This window comes from Pristis pectinata, chromosome 3 (assembly GCF_009764475.1).
Source record: "Pristis pectinata isolate sPriPec2 chromosome 3, sPriPec2.1.pri, whole genome shotgun sequence".
Classification (NCBI taxonomy): Eukaryota; Metazoa; Chordata; class Chondrichthyes; order Rhinopristiformes; family Pristidae; genus Pristis; species Pristis pectinata.
Genome location: NC_067407.1, coordinates 57,643,357 through 57,668,468, shown reverse-complemented (window position 1 = coordinate 57,668,468; position 25,112 = coordinate 57,643,357).

Below are 25,112 nucleotides of genomic sequence, written 5' to 3'. Positions count from 1 at the left end.
ATCAGCATTTTAATTCCAATTGACTTCATCCGAGATCAAGGCAGGATGGCTAACAGATGGCCACTCTTCAACCTCTTGCTTCAATTTCCCATAAACATAAAATGTTCCAACCCTTCCAAAAGATTGACCTCCAAGCCATTCATGAGTGTAATGCATACAAGACATTTGGGGACTGGAAGGGTTTTGGCAGGATTGGGGGTTGATGCCCACTTAGTGAACCTCATTTCAGATCTATATACTAATTCTGACACTTTTATTGAAAATGGCAAAGTCAGGGCTGGAGCCATCCCTCTTACGAGGGATGTTAAGCAGGGTGATCCACTAAACTCAATTGTTAAATCAATTGTGCAAAGCAGGATAACAAATAATTTTTATGAAGGTCCACTGCTGCAAAACGAATATATGCAAAGCTTGAGGCATGGTGCACAATAAAGGGGACCTTGCAACATTAACAACATGCAAAGCCTTTCCTTCACATGCTCTGCCATTGTGGAGCATGCAGAGGAAAACTCATAGGTTGTGGGTCAGGTTCGTGGGTCATGGGGTGGGGGGTCACAAAGAAGAGAATCCACGGGAGGTGTTGGGAAGGGAAGGAGGACTGGGACATGAGGGCTGGGTTCTGGGTGTAGGTGGATAGGGAGTCGGGGTTATGACTGGATAGTAATAGAGGATCCAAGGGAGAGCTACCATTCGGAGTAATCAGTAATCATATTACCTGAAGAAGACTTACCTAAAGTGGGATCAATCCTTAGCCTGGGAGCTGCCTAGCAGGCAACATTGAGGAAGCAGACCTCACAAGTGCCTGTGTCATCCATGGACCATGGACAAAAATCATGGCAGTGTCTTCCAAATGTGTAGTGTGTCCCACTGTGCAGGTCCAAGTGCTTCCATGTGTTAGTTTATCAAGTGAATGGAAGAGCTACAAGGAAAATCACAGGCGATGCAGAAGGACCTCAGCTTTCCCTAATAATTGACTTCATTGAAATTGTCCCACGTAGTTCACCTAAACCTAGCAGTACATGATAGAGTCAGTGGCTCCATTATCATTGTATCAGGCAACTACCTGGAAAGCAGGTCTTTTAGCATCCAGCATTTCCTAAACTCCAATGTAACTTAGAACTCTCCTCCATAATGTCAAACTACACTGAAGTAATTACCTGTTCATTCACCATCAGGTGGTCAAAAGCATGATGGAACTTGGGAAAATGCACACGCTCAATGATATTTTCATTTTTGTCTTTAAGTTGTTAAGCACAGACCACAATAACAAGACTTGGAATTAATATTTACCACAGTGTAATTGGGCTTGGCAGTCTATAGGTTTAGTCATGCCAAGATAATTTCTCAAAATATTGCCTGCAACAAGATTATGAGACATTTTTAGATCTGATTAGACTATTATTTAATATTATTAAGACATTTAAAAGAAGAGGGGTGTGTGGGGAAGAAGTGTTCTTTTTTTAATCAGCGAGTTTCTCTATTATGATATATTTTCCCTGAAAGGGTGCTAAATGAAGATTCAACTGAAACTTCCAAGCAGGAATTGAATATATGAAAAGTAAAAATTTGTGATTCTAAAGGAAAAGAATTGGGCAGCAGGACTAACTGATAGCTTTCTCAAAATTTGGTCTATACAGGCATGATGGACCAAATGGCTTCACTCTGTGCTGTGTTATTTTATGATTCTTTAAATTAAAATGATCACAATTGAAATTTTATCTGCTGATATATTAAAACTATTTTATTGGAAATATTTGACTTAAGACATAATTCCAAAATGAGCTGGAAGACAAGCAACACCAAGTATTCAAACCAAAGACTTTTTAGAACAAGTGAAACAATTCTAGCAGTATAATTAGAGACCAGATTTGGGACAACAGATTACATGTCCGATCTGCTTAAGTCGCTACACCTATAATAAAATTCTCCATTCTTTACCACACCCATTAATTACCCAAGATACTGTCCCCAGTTTGTGTTCTACCATAAATGATAGTGAATTTTTTCTGAAATACAATTAGCTTTTGCTGCCTGCCACAGATAGAAGTGGCCCACTCCTACTTTGTTAATAACAAGGTCCTCCCACAAAAAAATGTGCTGAACCTACAATTAGGGAACCATTATGATATAAACATTATGAAGATGATAAATATAAAGCCAAAACCTGTGCTACCTTCCTATTATCTTATTCTATTAAATTTGCATTCATAGAAGGTAAAGATTATAGGCATATCACTTTTTCTTTGCTTCAATGAAATTATAATACTTTTTACTGTGAAGAACCTGAGTAACACCTAAAAATAATTATAAGGGGCACCACCAAGGCTGAAGGAATTGAACAGAGAACCAGTTAAACTGCAACACAGTGCTTACACAAAACCAAGTCTGGGAGATAATAACTGCTTTGAAGTAATAAGTACAAATTGTTATGAAGTAATATTATTTTCAACCAATATGTAAGTGTTAGTTTAAAATTAATTATTACTTGGGACCCATGAATAAAAAAATATGTTTTTATCTACTGCTGAAAGTAAGAGGTATTTGGGAAAGAAGAATAAATATGGAGGTGCAGCAGTTGGTGCTGTTGCCTCAAAGCTCCGAGAACCCATGTTCGATCCTGACTTCAGGTGCTATCTATGTGAACGTCGAACATTCACCCTGTGCTCAGGTTTTCCCTGAGTGCCCTGATTGCCTCCCACATCCCAAAGATAAGCCAGTAGGTTAACTGGCTACTGTAAATTACCCCTCAGTATAGGGAAATAAAGGGAGTTGATGGGCACCTGATGGGGAACAGGTGACAGGGGGAAAAGGCCCCATGGAACTCCTCTGCTGGAAGCTGGTGTGGACTTGATAGGTTGATGTCCTCCTTCTGTCCTCACCAAAGCAGGGAGAAGCATATGCCGGTTCATATTATTGCATTGTAATGAAATTAACCTTCAGCTTAATGTTGTCATTGTTGCCTCTGAGTCAAAAACTTTAGGATATGCATCTCACCTAAGATTTCTGAGTTGATTTTTACACTCAGAGGAACTGAGTGCCTTCCCACTGTATGAGTTGTGGATAGGTCACCCACCATAAATCCCTCCCACCATAAAGGACCAACCAGCCCACTGGCAGACATAGAGATTGTTGCTGTCAGGGAAGAAACATTCATATCTCAGCCTGTAAATCCTTCCGCTATTCTCCAAGGGAAAAGGGTGACATCAACAATCTTACACTTTTCAGTGAAAAAACGTTTTTAAAATATAACCGATCAGCCTTAGCAGTCAGTACAATGTTTGGATTGATTTTATGCTTCTGAAAAAAGCTTCTAATCGAATTGACTCCTTGCTGTTCCCCACTTCCCACGGAAATTCACGAATGTTCCTCCATAAAAATAGAAAGACTTCAACAAAGGGTTCTGACTGACTTGTTGGAGGTGGCATTATGACAGTTTAATGTGGTCTAACCTTTCAGAACTTAATATAGAATTTAATGTGCATTCTGTTAGTACATTTTATCATCACTGTCTTTCTGCAGCGTTATGACAGGGAACAAGCTGCTCAAAGATATTTGACACTGGACATATGCTTGATGCTGTCTTTGAAGTTCATCAAATCAATCTACTCCCAACAGGATCCAGAATGCTTTTTTTTAATGGAAGTTATTATTTATGCTGTGAAGAAAGAGTTGGGTTCTCCCTTGCACAATCCACCCAGAATTCATGATAGAGGAATCTGGGATGCTGCCTGCACAGTATGGTTCTTTAAGTACTAGACAATGGCAAGTTTTGCTTGATTGGTATGTGAAACAATCTCCTGACAACAGAATAACTTTCCCAAATGTGAATCCAGAGCCAAGGTCAATGTTGGTGGTTCCATCCCATTTTAATGTTATTGCATTTTCATATAACATTTCGGTGCATAGAGTCGTGGAGTTGTATGGCACAGAAACAGACCCTTTGGCCCACCGCTTCCATGCCAACCATTGTACTTATTTAAATTGGTTTCATTTACCTACATTTGGTCCATAGCTTTCTTTGCTTTGATAATTCAAGTGCTTACCTGGATGCTTGTTATAGATTGTGAGTACCTGCCCCCATCGCCTTCTCAGGCAGTGTGCTTCAGAGTCCAACCACTCTCTGCGTGAAAAGATTCCTCCTCAGATCCCCTCGAAACTTTCCCCCCTCACCTTATACATATGCCCTTTTCTTGTAGACATCCCCACTGAGGGAAAACATTCTGACTGTCTACCCTGTCCCCCTCAGAATGTTATATTTCTCTTTCAGATTGCCCTCAGCTCCTTCACTCCATGGAAAACAAACCCAGCCTATCCAGTCTTCCCTTACAGCAGGAATATACCAATTCAGGCAATATCCAGGTGAATCCCCTCTGCATCCTCTCCAGTACAATCACCTCCTTAAGCCAGGCCACTTTGAGAGCAATGAAGAATCAACCAACTTTGCTGTCAGGAATCACGTTTGGCCAGGTTTTTTTTTCATTCTACAAAGTACATTAGGTGAACTAGGTTGGTTTTTACAACTATCTGGTAATTTCATTGCTCCATTACAGACATTAGTTCCCTTATTTAAAATTTCAGGTTATTTAATTAACTGAATTTAAATTCCCCAGTTTTCACAGGGGGCATTTGCACTCCAGTCCTCTGGATTAATGGTCCAGTAATTTAACCACTACTCCACGGAAAGCTCAAACTCAATAGCCATGCTTTGGATTGACTGCCTTCCTGCTGTGTTATTGTTTGTAGCTAATTATAGTTAATCCTTTCAGTTATTGATTTCCATTGTATCATCTGCTTCGCTGAATTGTATTACAGTGACATTGCCGCTGAGCTAGATCCAGCCTTCAGCTGCTGTTTGTAAAAATATTTCCCCTGCAGAAATCACTAGATAGTGATTTGGATGCAAAACCTGGTTATAGAGTCATAGGGTAATATAATACAGAAACAGGACTATTGGCCCACTATGTCCATATCAAGAATTCATCTATACTAATCCCATTTACCAACATTTGGTCCTTAGGTTTCTATGCCTTGGTAATTCAAGTGTTCGTCTTGATATTTCTTAAATGTCATGAGAGTACCTGCTTTCCCCCAACCTTCAGGCAGTGCGTTCCAGATTCCAACCATCCTCTTACCCCCCACCCCACCCCCTTCATCTTTAACCTACATCCTCTAATTTTAGACACTTCTGCTATGGGGAAAGGCTTCCTACTGTCCACCCTATCCATGATCCCCATAATTTTGTATACTTTTATCAGGTTCCCCCCACCTCCCCCCACTAAGGCCTTACTACATCAACCACACTGCCTTCTCCATTCCTAGGAAAACACACCCAGCCTATCCTATCTCCCCTCACAAATGAAACCCTCCACCCCAGGGAACATCCTGGTGAATCTTCTCTTCACCCTCTCCAGGGCAAGCAAATCTTTCTTATAGTGTGGTGACCAGAAATGTACACAGTGCTCCAGCTTTGGGCTAATCCTATATCATAATCTCCCCGTTCTTATATTCCATGCCCTGGCTAATGAAAGCATGCATGCCATTTGCCTTCTTCACCATCTTACCTACCTGTGCTGCCACCTTCAGTGACCCTTTGGGTTATAAACCAAGGTCCCCCTGTTCCTTTTTATTCCCTAGGGCCCTACCAATCAGTATGAATTTCCTACCCTTATTTGTCCTCCCAACATGTGTCACCTTGCAATTATCAAGAATGAATTCTATCTGCCATTGCTCTGCCCATTTTAGCAACTGTTCAATATCATCCTTTAGCCTATGACTATTCTCCTCACTATCAACACCACCAATTTTTATGTCATTTGAATACTTACTGTCATACCACCTACATTCATATCCAAAACATTAATATATATAACAAACAGTATGATTCCAGTACTGATCCCTGTGTTACACCAGTGGTCACCGGCTTCCAATCACAAATAACAATCCTCCTCCATCACCCTCTGCCTCTAATTACCAAGATAATTTTAGACCCAATTTGTCAACTTGCCCTAAATCCCGTGAGCTCCACCCTTTTGGGCCATTCTCGCATGTAGGACCTTGCTAAAGGCCTTACTACATCAACCGCACTGCCTTCATCAATACGTTTTGTTACCTCTCCAAAAAATACAATCAAACCAGTCAATCGGGATCTCTCCCTAACAAAGCCATGCTGATTACCTTTAATGAATCCCTGCCTTTCCAACTGCAGATCATTCCTGTCCCTTCTGTACCATTGAAGCTAGATTTACAGGCCTGCCATCTCTGGATTATCTCTGTTGCCCTTCTTGAATAAAAGCGCCACGTTTGCTGTTCTCCAGTCATCTGCTATCACATCTGTCACCTGCAAAGATTTAAAAATCTCTGTCAGGGCTGCAACAATCTCCTCCCTTCCCTGCCATAGTAGCCTGGGACACATCTCATCTGACCCAAGGGACTTATCCATCTTTATGCCTGGTAAGATATCTGATACCTTCTCCTTTTTAATGATAACACGTTCCATGAATTCACCACACACACCCTCCCTATATTCTCCAATCAGAATCAGGATCAGGTTTATTATCACTGACATATGTCGTGAAGTTTGTTGTTTTGTGGCAGCAGTACAGTGCAAGACATAAAGACATAAAAAATTGCTATAAGTTACAAAAATAAATAAATAGTGCAAAAGAGGAATAACGTGGTAGTGTTCATGGGTTCATGGACTGTTCAGAAATCTGATGGCGGAGGGGAAGAAGCTGTTCCTGAAACATTGAATGTGGTCTTCTGGCTCCTGTATCTCCTCTTTGATGGTAGTAAAGTGAAGAGGGCATGTCCCAGGTGGTGAGGGTCCTAAATGATGGATGCAACTGCATCATCCTTCCCCTTAGTGAATGCAGATGAGAACTTTTCATTTAAAACCTCATCTATGTCTACTGGCTCTATGCACAGATTGCCATTTTATTCTCCAGTGTGCCCTATTTTTTCTATGATTAGCCTCTTGCTCTTAACATATTTATAAAATGTCTTGGTATTTCCTTTAATCATATCCACTCATTATATTTTGTGCCCTGGCTTTGCCTTGCTAATTTCTTTTTTAAGTACCGCCCTACATTTCTGAAACTGCTTCCCCTTTTTTCATGTCTTTATATCAGCCATATGCTTCCTTTTCTTCTTTATCTAGCCCTTGATATCTCTTGACCTCCAAAGTTGCTTGGATTTACCTTTCATCCTTATGGGAATATGTTGTCCCTGAACTCTCATTATTTCACTTTTAAATGACTCCCACATGTCCAACGTGGACCTACCTGCAGGAAGCTGCTCCCAGTCTACCTATGCCAGGTCCTGTTTCTGATATTGAAATTGGTCTTCCGCTAATTCAGGATCTTAACTTCTGGACCATCCTTACCCCTTTCCATAACTACTTTGAAACTTACGGAGTTATGGTCACTACCTCCAATGTGCTCAGACTGAATTTTAGAATATTGTGCGCAATTTTGGGCCCCATATCAAAGAAAAGATGTGACGGTCCAGAGGAGGTTCACAAGAATGATCCCAGGAATGAAAGGGTTAATGTATGAGGAGCGTTTGATGTCTGAGCATGCAGTCAATGGAGTTCAGAAGGATGAGCAGGGGATCTCATTTAAACCTCCAGGATACTGAAAGGCCTGGATAGAGTGGAAGGCCTGGATAAAGCTTGTTTCCAACAGTAGGAGAGTCTAGGATCCAAGGGCACAGCCTCAGAATAAAGGAGCATCCCTTTAAAACTGAGACGACGAGGAATTTCTTCAGCCTTCGGGGGTGGTGAATCTGTGGAATTCATTGCCACAGAGGGCTGTGGAGGCCAAGTCATTGGGTGTATTTAAGGCAGAGATTGATAGGTTCTTGATTGGTAAGGGGGTTAAGGGTTACAGGGAGAAGGCAGGAGAATGGGGTTGTAAACAAGTCAGTGGAGCAGACTTAATGGGCCGAATGGCCTAATTCTGCTCCTATATCTTATGGTTTATGGTTATGCTCTCCCACTGACAGTTCAACCACTTGCTCCTGGTTGATGGTTCTTTTCCTGAGCATCATTTAAGGAATCTTTCCCACAAACACAGGAGCGCAAAGGAATCTGAACCAGGAATAAAAACTGTTGGCAAACTCAGCTTGACTGTTAAATTTTAAGGACATAGCTCTGAAAAGAGAACAAACATTTGATTGAATTTGAACAAAGATGATGGGGGTGGGGGGAGGAAGCGTAGTGGTAAACAAGACAAGAAATTTTAGTGGGGTGGTCTGTTGGAAATGAACAATAAACAATACTTTTTTCAGATAGAAGCATATAAGATTATGAGATACATAGATAGGGTAGAGAGTCAAAATCTTTTTCCCATGGTAGGGGTATCAAAAACAAGAGGGCACAGGTTTAAGATAAGATAAGATAAGATGAGATGAGATATCTTTATTAGTCACATGTACATTGAAACACACAGTGAAGTGCATCTTTTTTGCGGAGAGTGTGCTGGGGGCAGCCTGCAAGTGTCGCCATGCTTCCAGCGCCAACATAGCATGCCCACAACTTCCTAACCCGTATGCCTTTGGAATGTGGGAGGAAACCGAAGTATCCGGAGGAAACCCACGCAGACACAGGGAGAACGTACAAACTCCTTACAGACAGCAGTTGGAATTGAACCCAGGTCGCTGGCGCTGTAATAGCATTACACTACCCCTAAGGTGACAGGAAGGAGTTTTGAAAGGGATCTAACGGGTAATTTTTTAACACAGCGAGTGGTTGATACTTAGAAAATGTGGAGGTGGTGGAATCAGATACAATCGCTATGTTTAAGAGACATTTAGACAGTCATTTAAATAAGCAAGGCATTGAAGGATATGGCCCTGGTGTGGAAAAATGGGATTACGGTAGACAGGCAAAAAGGTCAGCATGGATGTGTTGGGCCGAAGGTCCACTTCTGTGCATATGACTCTATAACTCTATATTAGACAATAGAAAGGAACAAAGATTAAATATAAAAAGAACAAAAAAATGTAAGTTCTGGAGGTCATGAGAATTGGCGAGAGGAAGAGATGGGAAGATGAATTATTCACTTTATTTTTGTTGCTGAGACTTTTGGAGTTTGTTCTAACTTTTAAATGACCAGAGAGCCAAAAGCAGCTGTCTTACAGAGTCAGCAAGGAGTTTGGTAGCTTGCACTACTTAAAGCAAACTTGTACTTTTTAAAGGAGAGGTACACTGTGTCTGGAACTGCTGGCGGAAGACCTTTCAGAGGTCTTTGCAACTTGGCAGAAGACACGGCAAATCACAGGTGTTTGTGTTGCCTCCTCCCCTGCTCTTCTTCTTGCTCCATCTCCTGGCACTCAGCTCCTGGTGAGAGCTGACCATACATGGATACACTCTACAGCATTCAGCAGACCATGGTACAAGTGAGATCACCTGCCAGCCTCCAGCAGAGTGGAATCAAAATGGAAAATGCAGAAAAAAATACTCAGCAGATCAGGCAGCATCTGTGGAAAGACAAGCAGTGAACATTTCAGGCCTGGGATCTTCCTGCGGTGTGGAAGCAGAGGTGCTGCTTTGGGACGTCACTGCACTCCCCTCTGGGGTCCAGGGTGGCAGTTTGTCTGGGTTGGTTTGAGCTTGGTTCTTGCCCTCCAACTGCACCCTTTGGTTTGGCATGGAGGCTCACATATAAGATAAGATAAGATATTTATTTATTAGTCACATGTACATAGAAACACACAGTAAAATACGTCTTTTTGCATTGCTAAAAATGTGTTGGGGCAGCCCGCAAGTGTCACCACTCTTCCGGCGCCAACATAGCATGCCCACAACTTCCTAACCCATACATCTTTGGAATGTGGGAGGAAACCGGAGCACCCGGAGGAAAGCCCACGCAGACCTGGAGAGAACATACAAACTCCTTACAGGCAGCAGCGAGAATTGAACCCAGGTCGCTGGCACTGCAATAGCGTTACACTAACCGCTACACTATCATACCTGCCCCTAAGGTGACAGGAAGGAGTTTTGAAAGGGATCTAAAGAAGGGTCCTGACCCAAAACATTGACCGCCTGCTTTTCTCCATGGATGCTGCCTGGCCTGCTGAGTTCCTCCAGCATTAAAGCGTTTTTCAATCTGCTGGAGGAACTTAGTAGGTCGAGCAACATCTGTGGGGGGAAAGGAACTGTTAACGTTTCAAGTCAAAATGTCAACAATTCCCTTCCTCCCACAGATGCTGCTCGACCTGCTGAGTTGCTCCAGCAGACTGTTTGTTGCTCCAGATTCCAGCATCTGCAGTGTCTTATGTATCGACTAAATGTTGGATTCTCCTTTCAAATTGAACACCAGATGTTGCCTGAATTGTTTGGATTCAGCTTGGTAGCCTGGGTGTCAAATTGGCAAAGCAGACTGATTGACAGCTTGGTCTGTCTGCTTTGTGCACTTTCAGCATGCAATATTGCATCCTATTTTGGAACCAAGTTGCCTCCCATAGCACACAAATGGCAGGTTCCACACAGCCTCTATTTCTCCTCAGCACAGATAGCTTTTATCAGGGAGACTGCTTGCAGGATGATGTTAAGTTGGCAGCAGATAAAAATTGTGTTGTTTCTGGCAGCACAAGAAGTAATTCTATGATCCCATGCCCTGTGCACTCTGCAAGCACTGTTCCCCACTGGGAACACAGCATCATAGAAATAACTTGGATGCCCTTGCTGTGTTACGGAGCAGCGCTCCATCCTATCTGTCCCCAAAGCCAAATGTTTGCTTTAGCAACCCAGTGGTGAGTTTGGGGTGAGGCGTACATTCCACTGATTCATGTTTGCTGTTGGACAAGGTTTCTCCGGTAGCCTCATGAGCCATGCCTGAGGTCATTTCATAAACTGAATAACACAGGCAACTGGACAGGCGAACTGTCCTTCTGTGATAATACAAACAGGAATTTCTTTCCCCAGTATTCGGTCAAGCCACCCACTTCCTTACACATTACAACACAGAAGGAGGCCATTCACCCCACTGGGTCCATGCCAGCTCCCTACAGAGCAATCCTTATTTCCCTGCAGCCCTACAATTTTAATCTCTTCACTAGCTCTCATTTGGTTCTTTTGCCACTTACCTACTCTAAGGGGTAACTTACAGAAGAAAACTAATCAATCAACACATCTATGAGTTGGAAATCTGGAACTTTTTTTCCCTGCACACTACTGTTCAAATATGCAATTATGCCATTGACCACTGGATTTAAAAGCTGGTAGTGGCAAGGGCAATGGAACATCAGAGACCTAACGGTGAACTACTGGTCCAATGGCTGGTTCATGCACATAGGAATGCAGAGGAACGATGGAGAAGAAGTAGGGCAAAATTCAGTTGCCGAAAGAGAAATACAGGGAAAGATTGAATGGTGAAAAAGAGAGAGAAAAGAAAGAAAGGAAAAGGAAATATGTAGAATCCAGTTTAAAAATCTGCAGCAACAATTTGCTTCCTGTGAAATTCTGTAATTTTATCGGGTCCCTTTTTTTTGCCTTGGAGGTTAAGGGAACATTAATCTCATCAAAAGCACCCTTACCCTATGAAGCATCCACACTGATGTTGCAGTTGGATTAATTTGCACAAAAGCAGCAATTCCTTCAAACTTATGGGAGATTGACTGTGCCCACCTGCTTTAATGAGACTAAAAGAGGAGCAATAAAATTCACCAGCAATTTGCATTGCGTAATGTAAGTCATGTATAATTTCATGTGTAATTTATGTTAATTTAAGTTTATGTTAACTTATGTTTGTCTTCGTATTGTAATGTACTGTGCTGCTGCTGCAAAAAAGTAATTTTCCTGGCATTTATACCCTGTGTACGTATGTCTATGACAACAATAAACATGAACTTGAGCAATGTATTCCATCTATTCCATAAATTACTGGATTTTTATATGCTCATAACAGCAAGCTCTGTGAATTCATGGTTATTTTGCAATTAACTATTGGGCCATTTCATTGTGGCTTTTCTGAATTCAGCTACCTCCAGAACATTAATTGAAGGAGTATACTTTCAGTTCACCTACAATGCGGTAACAGTAAGGGGACTTGAGGTGAACATAAGGAACAAATGCTAGGCTTGAATACTTGGCAAGTTGGATGGCTGATGGAAGTTTGGAGACCTGCCCAGCTTTGTTAACAGGGATAGATTAGAAGATAATGCCTCATCCATAACAATATCCATCTACGACTTGCCTTATGTACTTATGGACTGCACAGTAAGGTTGATCCCTGCAGCCACCAGTAGCTTAAAAGTCTGACGCTGAGACAATCTGTACAGCTGGAATGCTCAGCAGGCTTCTGCTTCATTGCTCGGACCCCACAGGTGGAGGAAGGCAGGTAAAGGTCCAGTGTTCATTGGTGGCGAGGCTGTGGAGAGAGTCTCCAGTTTTAAATTCCTGGGGGCATTCATCACCGAGGACTTTTCCTGGGCAATACACACCTCAGCTGTCATTAGGAAGGCACAGCATCGCCTCTACTTTTTGAGGAAATTGAGGAGAGCCAGACTGTCTCAGAACATTCTGGTGAACTTCTACTGGTGTGCAGTGGAGAGCATCCTGACATACAGCGCTACTGCTTGGTATGCCCGCTGCACTAGGAAGGAGCAGAAGGCTCTGCAGAGGGTCACCAAGATGGTCCAAAACATCATTGGGACTCAGTTACCAGCAATGGAGGACATCTATCAGACTCGATGTCGGAGCAGGGCTTTAAACATCATTCGAGAACCAGCTCACCCTGCTCACTACCTTTTTAAACTACTCCCCTCTGGTAGGTGATACAGGACGATACATGCACATACTACAAGACTGAAACACAGCTTTTTTCCCAAAGCTGTTAAATTGTTGAACATGGACTGACACCTCCTATACATACATACACACACATACTATGTCTTCCCCCTTTTACCAGCTGGACTCATCATGGTGTTATTTAATATATTGATATTGATATGCTGCTGATTATCATTATTATTATTATCATGGTTCATTTGCACACTGCCTTTTTATATTTTTTATACTTTATATTTGTGTAAGTATGTTTGTTTTATTTTATAGTTATAATTGCTCTTATCAATTTACTGTTTTGGCTTTTATTAGGCAAGTGAGTGCCATCATAATCTCGTTGTGTTGTTGTTGCAACAGTACAATGACAAATAAAGAAATAAAGAAAGATAAAGATTTAAATTGCCGGTAGATCTCAGTCAGTAAGTCTGGGATTGCTTCATTCCTATGGGAGTTCCCAAACTTTGAGAGTCAGGAAGTCATAGAGAGATACAGCACGGAAACAGATCCTTCAGTCCACCAAGTCCATTCCAACCATCAGCCATCCATTTCCAGAAATCCTACATTAATCCCACATTTTGTTCTCCCCACATTCCCGTCAATTCCCCCCAGATTCCACCACACCACTCACTTACACATTAGGAGCAATTTACAGTGGCCAACTAACCTACCAACTTGCACAGCTTTAGGAGGTGGTGGGAAACTGGAGCCCCCGGAGGAAGTGGACATGGTCACAGGGAGAAAACATGCAAACTCCACACAGAGAGCACCTGAGTTAAGCACTGAACCTAGATCTCTGGTGCTGTGAGATAACAGCTGTACCAGCTGCGTCACTGTGCCGGCCCACTTGCTGGCGCTTAAGCTGAGAAATGCAGGCTGTTCCAAGCGGAACTGTCAGCAAACCCAAGTAAAAATCCAAGCCCGAGTCAGGCTAGTGCTGGTTGTGTGTGATGACAGTGTCAACTTGCAATTTTGTCTGAGCTACTTGTTTGGCTGTGACCATGTGTTCTGCTCCAAGATATGGTGAGGATTTGTGACGCCAACAAACTCAAGGTTACCAAGCTCCAGCAGAAGCAAACAGAACAATGTATGTTGAATACAATACACTGTGGATCAATAAGGCATTGTCAGAAAACATTCAGAAGAAACATAACATAGTTATGTTTGGCCTTTGTAGGTTTTGCTCTTACTGCCATGATATTGATGGGAATCACATTCATACAGTGCTAGGATCTATTTGGTCCTTAAAGATAAGATAAGATATCTTTATTAGTCACATGTACATCAAAACACACAGTGAAATGCATCTTTTGCATAGAGTGTTCTGGGGACAGCCCGCAAGTGTCACCACGTTTCCGGCGCCAACATAGCATGCCCACAACTTCCTTATCCGTACGTCTTTGGAATGTAGGAGGAAACCGGAGCACCCGGAGGAAACCCACGCAAACACGGGGAGAAAAAACAAACTCCTTACAGACTGCTGCCGGAATTGAAACCGGGTCGCTGGCGCTGTTATAGCGTCATGCCAACTGGTTGATTCACAGTTTACAAGTTTCCATCCAATAAACAATGTGTTTTAAATCTTTTTTATGGGATATGGGTATAACTGGCAAAGCCAGCAGTTATTGTCCATCCTGAATTACTCATGGTGAGTGGCTTTCATGAGCAGCTACAGTCCTTCTGGTGAAGTTACTGTGGGCAGGGAGGTCCAGGATTTAGACCAGTGATGATAAAAGAAGGCCAATATATTTCCAAGTGAGGATGGTGCATAGCTTTCCTTTATAGAGTCTTTGACATAGCAAAAATATCCTAAGCCACTTTGCAGAAGCATGAATTAAGAAATGAATTAAGGCACCTATGGAGATATTAGAACAGTGGCCAAAGTATTTTTATCAGAGAAGTAGGTTTTAAAGAGCATCTTATAGGAGAGGAGTGAAATGGACATCCAGACACATTTCATGAGGGAACTCCAGTGCCTGTGCTTTTGGCAGTTGAAGGTATGGCTGCCAAAGTCTAGTGATTAAGTGCAGGGATATGTGAGAGTGTAGAACCATAGGAGCGCAGACTGCTCTGAGGGTTACAGGCTTGGACGAAATTACGGAGATACTCGAGGGGAAAGATCTTAGATTGGAAAAGTAATCTGGAGGTAACGAAGGCATGGAAGAGTATTTCACTGTTGAGGCATGGCCAGATTCGTGGAGTATTATAAAATTAGGCAATTGCGAGGATGACAGGGAAATGAAACGTGAAATTCAACTCAGGTGGAAATAATGAACCAAGACGTCGAACACTGTAGTTCAGTTTCAGACAATTCCAAGGGAGAAGGATGGAGTCTATGGGTAGTGATGGAAACTGAAATTTTCGTTATGGCTAATTGGAGGGAATTTACACACATCCAGTTCTGAATAAACAGTTTGATAACTTAGGAACAGTGGAGCAGTCAAGAGAGGTGTTGATGAGATTGTCATATAAGGTATGAAATTGAGGGTCAGTACTCAGACAAGAAAGAGGAAGACCCAAGGTCTGATCCTTGGGGTTGTCAGGCTTATTAATAAGTAACAATTAAAATGCTCCGGGAAACTGTTGCTGTTTATACAGTGGAACCATTAGCAAATGAAGTCAGCAAGCTAATCTAGCAGGGATCAAGGACATCATTACTTCTGAAATGAAAGTGAGATAAACAAAACTATCCATTTGTATCGGGCTGCTTTGATTTTCCTTCAATTATTCCATGATGCAGCTGCCAAAAATAGTTGTGTATATTCCTGGTGATTTCATCAGAAGAATTCCCTTCTCTGTTGGCCTTCTTTGTTCCATTTCCTTTATTTTTATAATCAATGAATTAAAGCTTGGTCAAGGTGTTAGATTTTAAGGAGTGTCTTAAAGGAAGAAAGATGGGTTGAAAAGCAGAGAGATTGAGAGAAGGAATTCCAGAGTGTGGGATCTTGGCATCTGCAGACACAGAGATAGGGAAGAGTATCATAAAGTCATACAGAAACGGGCCCTTTGGTCCACCAAGTCTGAGCTGACAATCAAGCTCACATTTACACCAATCCTACACTAATCCCACCCAAAAATTAAGAGGCAAATTAAGACAAAAAAAAATGATGGGAACACTCAGCAGGTCAGGCAGCATCCGTGGAAAAAGAAACAAAATCTATGTTTCAGGTTGGAGACCATTTATCTCAGGGTGAGTGGGTGAGTGAATGAGGCAAAGTTATTGAACAAACTCGCTTGAAATATTGCTTTCAATTTAGGAGGGAAATTTCATTTTTTTTTGCATCAGGAACCAGAGCATGGTAAATAGTGACTAATTGAAAAGCAAATTATTTGAAAGCAATCTCAAATCTGTCAAAAGTTAAAGAATGGCCCATTACTTCCACACCTGTATGACTTTTCTCCCAGTATGCCTCCAGCAGGCTTGGAGATTAATCTCTGATCCCTGAATTTTACCAGACTTTGAAATTCCAGGCATATGAATCAAATATCAGACTGTTTTTTGAATGAGAGGGTTTAGCGAAGAATTTCTCCTCCCTTGAGGCTTACTCTTTATTTATGCCAGTAAGTGAAAGATTGGACTGTATCTTATACAATGTAAACATGTCAAAAATCTGTCAAAATTCCCTCCGGCTAAAGCTGACAGACTTAGAGGCTTGAATGGCTATCATGCCTGAAGGCATGGATAACATCAAATCACGTGTCTTTGTACTTCGATCCATCACTATTGCCAAATATCAGATTTTGTCTATAGACCAGGAATGTAAACAGTTTGTTAAATAAATATTTCCCAAGCATTCTTTGCTACTCAAAAATGCATTGCATAGAAATTAAAATAAACAGACCAATGCCTTTCATAAAACAACAGCTGAAATGGCATAATTTGAAACATACCCTGATATTGCAGACAAAAATGTCTACTTTTAGTATCTTTGACACGCTCACTTCTTGTTAAAATATCTGATATTTTAAGGTTAGCAACTTTGCAAAGACCTGTGAATTTATCAGTGCAATATATCCATTTAAGATTATGACTAAGGCATCAATCCATAATCATTTAAAATGCAGTACTAATTTCATAAGCAATGGTTGGTGCTGCTGAGTCCTGGGATCCACTGGCCCACAACTACTCAAAGTGGAGGAGGAGAACTCAGGATAGTATTAAGAATCTCAAGTCCTTGCATCAGGAGAACACAGAACCTTGAGTAAGTGGTGGAAGGAGTGCCCCCACCTCACAAGCTACCCACCTGCCCACACCATCAGCCAGCTCTTGCCCCACTTGTGGAAGAGTCTGACGTTCTCACATTGGCCTCATCGTCCACCTCAGAATCCACAAAACCGGAATGAAAGCAAGTCACCCTCAGTTGTGAGGGATTACTAAGGAGGAAGAAAAGGAAGATTGTTTCATTGATTGTGAATTGCTGCAGGACATCCTAAGGACATAAAGGCCATCATATTATGTTTTTTTAATTGGGAAAGCATGCTAATGGGATGAGCAAAATTCCTTTCTAAGTCTACTTTTAAGATACAAGAAGAAGGGGGCATTTGAATGCTTGAGAAGAACTGTTTGAAATCAATATAAAGTAAGTGACAAAGATTCTTGATCATATACATGTCCAAAAAAGTGACTGAAACATACAATCAAAATGAAAAAGTATAGAGCAACTAAGAATAAATACTTCAAACCTGAATCATTTCTTTCTGTTTATAACCTACAAGTAGATATAGAGCCAAAGAGCAATACAGCACAGAAACAGCCCAACTCATCCATGCCAACCAATGTGCTTGGCTAAGCTAGTTCCATTTACCTGAATTTGGCCCATATTCCTTTAAACCTTTCCTATCCATGTACTTAACCAGATGTCTTTTAAATGTTGTTATTGTACATGTTTCAACCACTTCCTCTGGCAGCTTGTTCCATATATGCACCACCCTCTTGTGTGAAGAAATTGCCCCTCAGATCCTTTTTAAATCTTTTCCCTCATACCTTAAATTTATGCCCTCTAGTTTTTGGTTCCCTTTCCCTGGGAAATAGACTGTGTGCATTCACCCTATCTATGCCCCTCACAATTTTAGGGTTCTTCACTGTTGTGGACGAGCTAAATGAGTGAGGCAGCTTGTTAAACTACAGCAGATCCTGACAAGAGTAATGCCTAGCCACAAACACTGAAACATTATTTTAAGGAAAAATTGTAGAGAAAAGGATCCCTGGTAAGCAAAGTGTGAAATGACAGAAATTGAAGCTTTTTAAATACAATTGTTCTTTAATGCAGACAGCTGTGTATGAGGAATAGATGCAGGGAAGCAAATGATTTTTGGAGAAAGGTGTTATTGGACATGAGATCATGGCATGGTGTTGAAAGACATTAGATCGGAAAAAAATGGGCTTCTAGTGACTGTAGTAAAATACTAGACGGCATTGGATATAAACTATAATTATCACCTCCATTCCCTGAGGGATCAAATCCAATACAATTTTGCACATTTAAGGGCTGTCTACATCATAACATGTCAAGTATCCCCTTCACTGTCTACTGATATTCACAACTTTTTTGTCATTTTCACACCACACAATATAACTCATGGATTTCTTGATAAAGGATGGTGCTTGATGTTTTCATTCCTGCCTTGGACACAGTGTGAAACAGAAGTGTGCAGATGTATATTGAGCTGCAATGAACCATTTCTACAAGATTGCAAAGTCACAGAATGTTTACAGCTCAGAAGCAAACAATATAGCCCAGCTCTATGTGAGAGCTATCCAGCTAGTTCTGCTAAGCCTGTTCTCTCTCCGTGGCTCTGCAACTTTTTTTTCCTTTCACTTTCTTATGAATGTTATAGTTGACTCTGCCTCCATCACCACCTCTGGAAGTGTATTCCTGATCCTAACCATTCTGTGCATATAAAAAAAAGTCCCCATGTTAGTTTTGGCTCTTTTGCCAATCACCTTCATTCTACATCCCCTCGTTCTTAATCTCTCTGCCAATTTCAACAACTTTGCTCTATCTGTGTTTTCCATTCCTGATTTTAAATACCTCTGTCAGATCCCCTCACAATTTCCTCTTTTCAAAGAAGAACAACTTTTCCAGCCTTTCCACATAAATGAAAGTCCCACATCCCTAAAAGTGTTTCAGTAAACTTCTGCTCCGTCTCTAAAGCGTTCACACCTTCACAGAAGTGTGACACCCAAAACTGAGCACAGTGCTGCAAATGTGCCCAAACCAGATCTTTATATTTCCTTGGGGGAAGAAAATAGACAAATTGTGAGTTTTATAAGATGATTATTTTCATTTCTTTTTCATGTCAGTCCCTTGGAAAATGGATTTTCTATCAGCTTGTACAATATCTGAAACTTCAACAACAAAATATGTGGAAATAAATGTTAGAGGATGCTGCACAACTGGGAAACACATAACGATATATGAATATATTAAGAAACATTATCATCGAATAGATCTAAATGTAATTTATAAGCTTTAAAGAATGCCTTATAGCATATTTCATTACAAATGAATGTATGAAACTGTTTTCTCATTAACAATAATGAATTCCCATGACTTGTAGCCTCTGTGTAATATAACCATCAAACTGCCAAAAGCTTTAGTTTCAATTCAGTCAAAGATGTGGACTAAAAATCTGCTTGTCCTGCCAGTGGAAGGGTTCTCACTGAGGCCACTGACAGGTTTGAAAAGCACTTGCCAAATAACCAACTAAGGTTCAAGTTGCTTCCATGTCCTAAGAGACATCAAAAGATTGGAATTGCTCTTTGCAGGGAGTACAGAACCAGCTCTCTCAGCATATCAAATAGAGCAGAATTTTGCACTATGTTTTTACAGATGCATCAATGTTGCCTGATATCCACACTCCCCAACTATTTTTCGTGGTTAGTCGTAGTAACCAGTCGGATCATTTGGAAAGCAGAACTGAAGTTATAGACCTAATCACATCATTTGGAGTCATTGAGTCATACAACATATAAACAGGTCCTTAAGGCTCTGAAGTTCACACTGACCATTTAAAACCCATTTATACTAATCCTACGTTAATCCCAGTGTATTCTCCCCACAGTCTCATCAACTCCCTCCAGATTCTACCACTCACAAAAATACTAGGGGTAACTTACGGTGACCAATGAACCCACCAACCAACATGTCTTTGAAATGTGGGAGGAAGCCAGCACAGCCAGAGGAAAACATGTGATCACAGGGAAAATGTGTGAACTCCACACAGAGAGAGTGTACAAAGTCAAAATCAAGCCTGAGACACTGGAGCTGTGAGGTAGCAGCACTAACTGCTGCTCCACCGTGGCACCCTGATGTAAATGCATCAAATGAGAATGCTTTAAGGTCTTCTTGCTCCACGTATGGAGCGGTTAAAGACTTAAAGTAAAATGGCAAGAGGGCTGGAAGGTATGAGTTGTATTTGATTTACACGAGATTTACATTCAGAATCACTGTACAAACCAAGCAGTACAATAGTTCAGGCAGAGAACAAAAATAGAATGAACAGTGACACAACTCTGTCAACAACGAATTGGAGTCAGACTTTCTGAGGGAATAAGTCAGGTGTCTTTGAGAGTCACATTCCAGCTTAGCCACTTTTAAAGTCTGCAGTTCGCATACCGTGTTCTGATATACAGCACTATGTGATACTGGAAGGCCCTTTTTCTGGGCTACTGCCAAGTTGTCAGCTTTCTGGATGCTGTGCCAATCTTTTCTGAAGCTGTCAGTCAGTTTCTGTCAGTCATCCACATTGCGATGTGAATGCACACAAAAAAACTGCAAATAATGGGAAACAAATTTGATCCTGGGCAGACTCTCCCTCTCTCTCTCTCTTTAGAACATAGAACACTACAGCACAGTACAGGCCCTTCGGCCCACAATGTTGTGCCAACATTTTATCCTGCTCTAAGATCTATCTAACCCTTCCTTCCCACAGAGTACCCTAACTTTCTATCATTCATGTGTCTATCCAAGAGTCTCTTAAATGTCCCCACTGTATCTGCCCCCACAACCTCTGCTGGTAGTGCATTCCACGCACCCACCACTCTCTGTGTAAAACACTTACCCCTGACATCCCCCTTATACCTTCCTCCAATCACCTTAAAGTTATGTCCCCTCTTGTTAGTCATTGTCGCCCTGGGAAAATGTCTCTGACTGTCCACTCAATCTACGCCTCTTATCATCTTGTACACCTCTATCAAGTCACCTCTCATCCTCCTTCTCTCCAAAGAGAAAAGCCCTAGCTCACTCAACCTATCCTCATAAGACATGCTGTCCAATCCAGGCAACATCCTGGGAAATCTCCTCTGCACCCTTCCACATCGTTTCTATAATGAGGCGACCAGAACTGAACACAATACTCCAAGTGTGGTCTGACCAGGGTTCTATAGAGCTGCAACATCACCTTGCGGCTCTTGAACTCAATACCCTGACTAATGAAGGCCAACACTCCATACGCCTTCTTAACAACCTTATCAGCCTGTGAGGCAACCTTGAAGGATTTATGGACGTGGACCCCAAGATCCCTCTGTTCCTCTTCTCTCTCTCTTTCTTTTTCCCTCTCTTTTTCTTGCTCTCTCTTTTTCATGCTCTCTCTTTTACTTTCTCTCTCTCAGAGGCCACAAGGCTTGAGAAATAGAACGTTCACATCATCACAGTTGAAAAATAGTTTAATGGGTCAATGTAAGTTGGTTAGAGAAGGCTAACTGGGCCATACAGATCACAGAGCGATTGATTCACCCACTCCCCTTCTGCCTCCTCTCTACTGTTTGCTGACATTAACCGAAATGATGGGAGGGTTGCTCCAAGTAGCTGCAGCACTCTTGAGTTATGCAGAGGCAAACTGTCCAGGGTTTGCCTTTTGTTTCCCTTTCCCTTTCAGTTCAATGACCTTCTGATGGAAAGTGTGCAAGTGTGGACATTGGGTAAGGTCAAAATTGGACTGCAAGTCAATAAAAACTTTGCCTGGGCACAAACATGTAGGTTGGTCCCTCTTGATGAAGGATTCTTGACTGGTGAATCCATTGCCATGGAGGGCAAGGGAAGGAGGTAAGGAAATCAGTGGAGAAAATGATACCTCCGTAAAAGTTGTTGAAGGACAAAGATTTACAGATTATGTTAGTTGCTAGTCACAATAACTTGAGGCAAGCATGATTTGGAAAACAATGTGAATTTGAATGGCCTCACATAATTGCCAGAACTGAATTTTCTGCACTCACCTACCCATCGTTTTTCAACCAACTGAGCAGAAAGTAGTGATCTAGCAAGTGCAGAAGCAGAAGACTCAGATTCTATCTGCAGGTACTTCCCTCACTCTGTACAAGTCTCTTCTATTTCATTTTCTTGCCTCCTTCACTGACAACATCTAGTTTTGAAGAATCCAGGACCGAACTGTCCACCTCACAAATTGGTTAGTGTCTTTGGACTCTTTAACTCAGTGACTATCACAATTATCTTAATTGTAGTTGTTTCCAGTAGAATCACCAGGGTATTTTGTTCAATTTTTTTTCCAACAATTGTCTTTCTGAAGGCACTTACAACAGATATTTTCCCTCCAGTACCAAGGTAAGTTTTCTGTTTCTCAGTCGCTGTGGTCTCTTTGAGTGAGACAGACAATTCTAATAATGTCAACTGATCTTAGCCAACTTCACACAGAGTAGCAAAGTAGGGCTTTCCAAGCTAGTTGGTTTGTCAGTAAATTACCTGTTGGATTCACTCATTGAGAAAGCTCTAGCATTGAAATAGACAAAAGACAATCAGTTAACAAAATCAAGGATGCAAGGCGTTGAAAGGTAGAGAATGCAAACTCAATTGTAACTTGCAAAAGGGAATTGTACAGACACTACAAAAGAAAGTGTCTGCAAGGTGTAGGAACTGAGGATAAATGGGACTAATGGAATTGCTCTCTCAAAGAGACAGAACAGATACAATGAGCCAAATGGCCTCCAAAGCACTGTAACATTCTATGATCCTTCTAATTTTATTTGACATGACTGAGAGTCTCCACAGTGAACAAATTCTTTAATCTTCAGTAAGTAGATCTGAAGTAAGCTTCCAAACCAATGAGCTTGTAAATTATTCAAGGCAATGTCGCAGTGATTCATTAATGAGCAGGTATGCCAGCCTGCTTTGGAATAATTTCAGGGCTCAGTCTGAACAGGAAACGCCTCCATTGTGATATCGTGACATAAAGGCATTAAAGGCTCCTGACTGATTCACTTGTTCACTACTTCAAACACTGCTTATTCACCAGAACCTGGATGAACCTTGTAGTTGTGATATGAAGTGTGCCAAAACAGTAATTGCTCCCCAAAGAAAATTTCCTGCTTGCAGAAAGTAATTGCTTTTCCTGGTATATTCGCCCATTCAGCAACTTGCGGCCTTTTACGTATCAGCATGTCCCAACTTGCCCAAGCAGGAGTATTAGTGAAGGAAATTTGACACCGCACCTCATAAGGAGAAATTGGGATAGGTTGCCAAAGCTTGGAAAAGGAGGTAGGTTTAAGCAGCGTCATGAAAGGAGAGAAAGGGGGCAGAGAGGCAGAGAGGTTAGGGAGGGAATTCCAGAACTTAGAGCCTTGGCTGCTGCCAACATCTTCCAGTGCTTTTCCTGTGGGGGAGGTTAATCATTATATATGCATCCTTTGAGCTATTATTTAAATGAGTTTTTTCCGCTCAGTGTCCTTTGTGTTCAATTTGAAATCCTTATTTAGCTGTCTCATAGCAGTGGCTGAATCATCATATGTAGATTATTGTCTGCCTGTGGAAGTGCATGACCTTTACAGGCTGATATTAACACAGAGGCTATAACAGACATTTGTGCGACAGTTTCTTTGTCAGCCAGTTGAATGACTAATTTGTTCAAACAGGGTAAGGCATCCACAGAAATAGAGTTAAAGGAACAAAACAGATTCCACGCATCAACATCACGCTGCATAATTTTGAAGATATTTTTAGAGTAAGAACACTTTCATTGAATCTCCAACAACCGCTGACTTTTATGGTCAAACTCCTTTCAGCTTTGGTAAGATGGTAGGACTCTCGTCCCCTTGTTGGACCAGGGACACTGTGTGATAAACTTGACTGGGCAGGGCATGCAGTTGGTAGGTTAATTGGCTAATGTAAATGAGGGAGTGGAATGAGAAATAGACAGGAACTAAGGGGCATGTCAGGGAAAATAAGTTACATGGAAATAAGTGGGGGGATGGATTGATGGGATTGCTCTGAGAGCTGGCAATAGGCTCAATGGGCTGAATGGCCTCCTTCTCCATTATGAGGAAAATTGAGAAGTATGAAAATATGAGGACTTTGGTGATTGTTCCACTGATGGTAAAAGTTCAAAGAAAACCTGTCAAAACCTGACAAAAAACTGTAAACCTGCTGTGTGCTTTAAGGAAAGAAAGACTTTTGCTGTCTGGATTATATTTTTAAATTTTCCAGACAGTATGTTAAAAAAAATAGAGACTGTCTAGCCTAGAACTGGACAGGATTCAACCTCGGTTGAACTGCTGTTGGCTGCAGAGTTTGCTCCAGTTTTTGCCAGGACCCGCACATGAACAGCTGAATCCCTGTGTCCTTTGGGAATGGTGCCATCAGCATTTCCTTCCCGACGGAGGGCTCTGCTCTGGTAAACAGTTCCACCTAGATGTCAGGCAGAGACACTGTGAACTTCTCCCTGTCGGGGGAACTGCGTCAAATGACGAACAAAGGCTCAATGTAAGCTGGTTGCCTGTGAATGGACTCTGCTGTCCCAGATGGTGCTTTTTGTGACTTATTCACTTTAAAGCCAGCAGCCAATAGAACCAAACGAATAATAAAAAAACAAAGATATTATTGTATTAAAAATACAATGGTGGACCTCTTAATATTAAAAACAACACTCGTCCCAAGGTATTTTATAAATGGACAGCACAGTGGCACGCTAAGTGTAGCGGTTAGCGTAACGCTTTACAGTGCCAGAGACCCAGGTTCAATTCCGGCCACTATCTGTAAGGAGATTGTGCGTTCTCCCCGTGTCTGCGTGGATTTCCGCAGGGTGCTCCGGTTTCCTCCCACATTCCAAAGACGTATGGGTTAGGAAGTTGTAGGCATGCTATGTTGGTGCCGGAAGCGTGGCAACACTTGTGGGCTGCCCCCAGAACACTCTACGCAAAAGATGCATTTCACTGTGTGTTTCAATGTACATGTGGCTAATAAAGATATCTTAATCTTAAACTCCAGAGACCCAGGTTCAAACTTGACCTTGGCTGCGCTCTATGTGGAGTTTGCACCTTCTCCCTGTGACCGAGTGGCTTTCCCTAGGATGCTCTGGTTTCCCCCACATTGCAAAGACA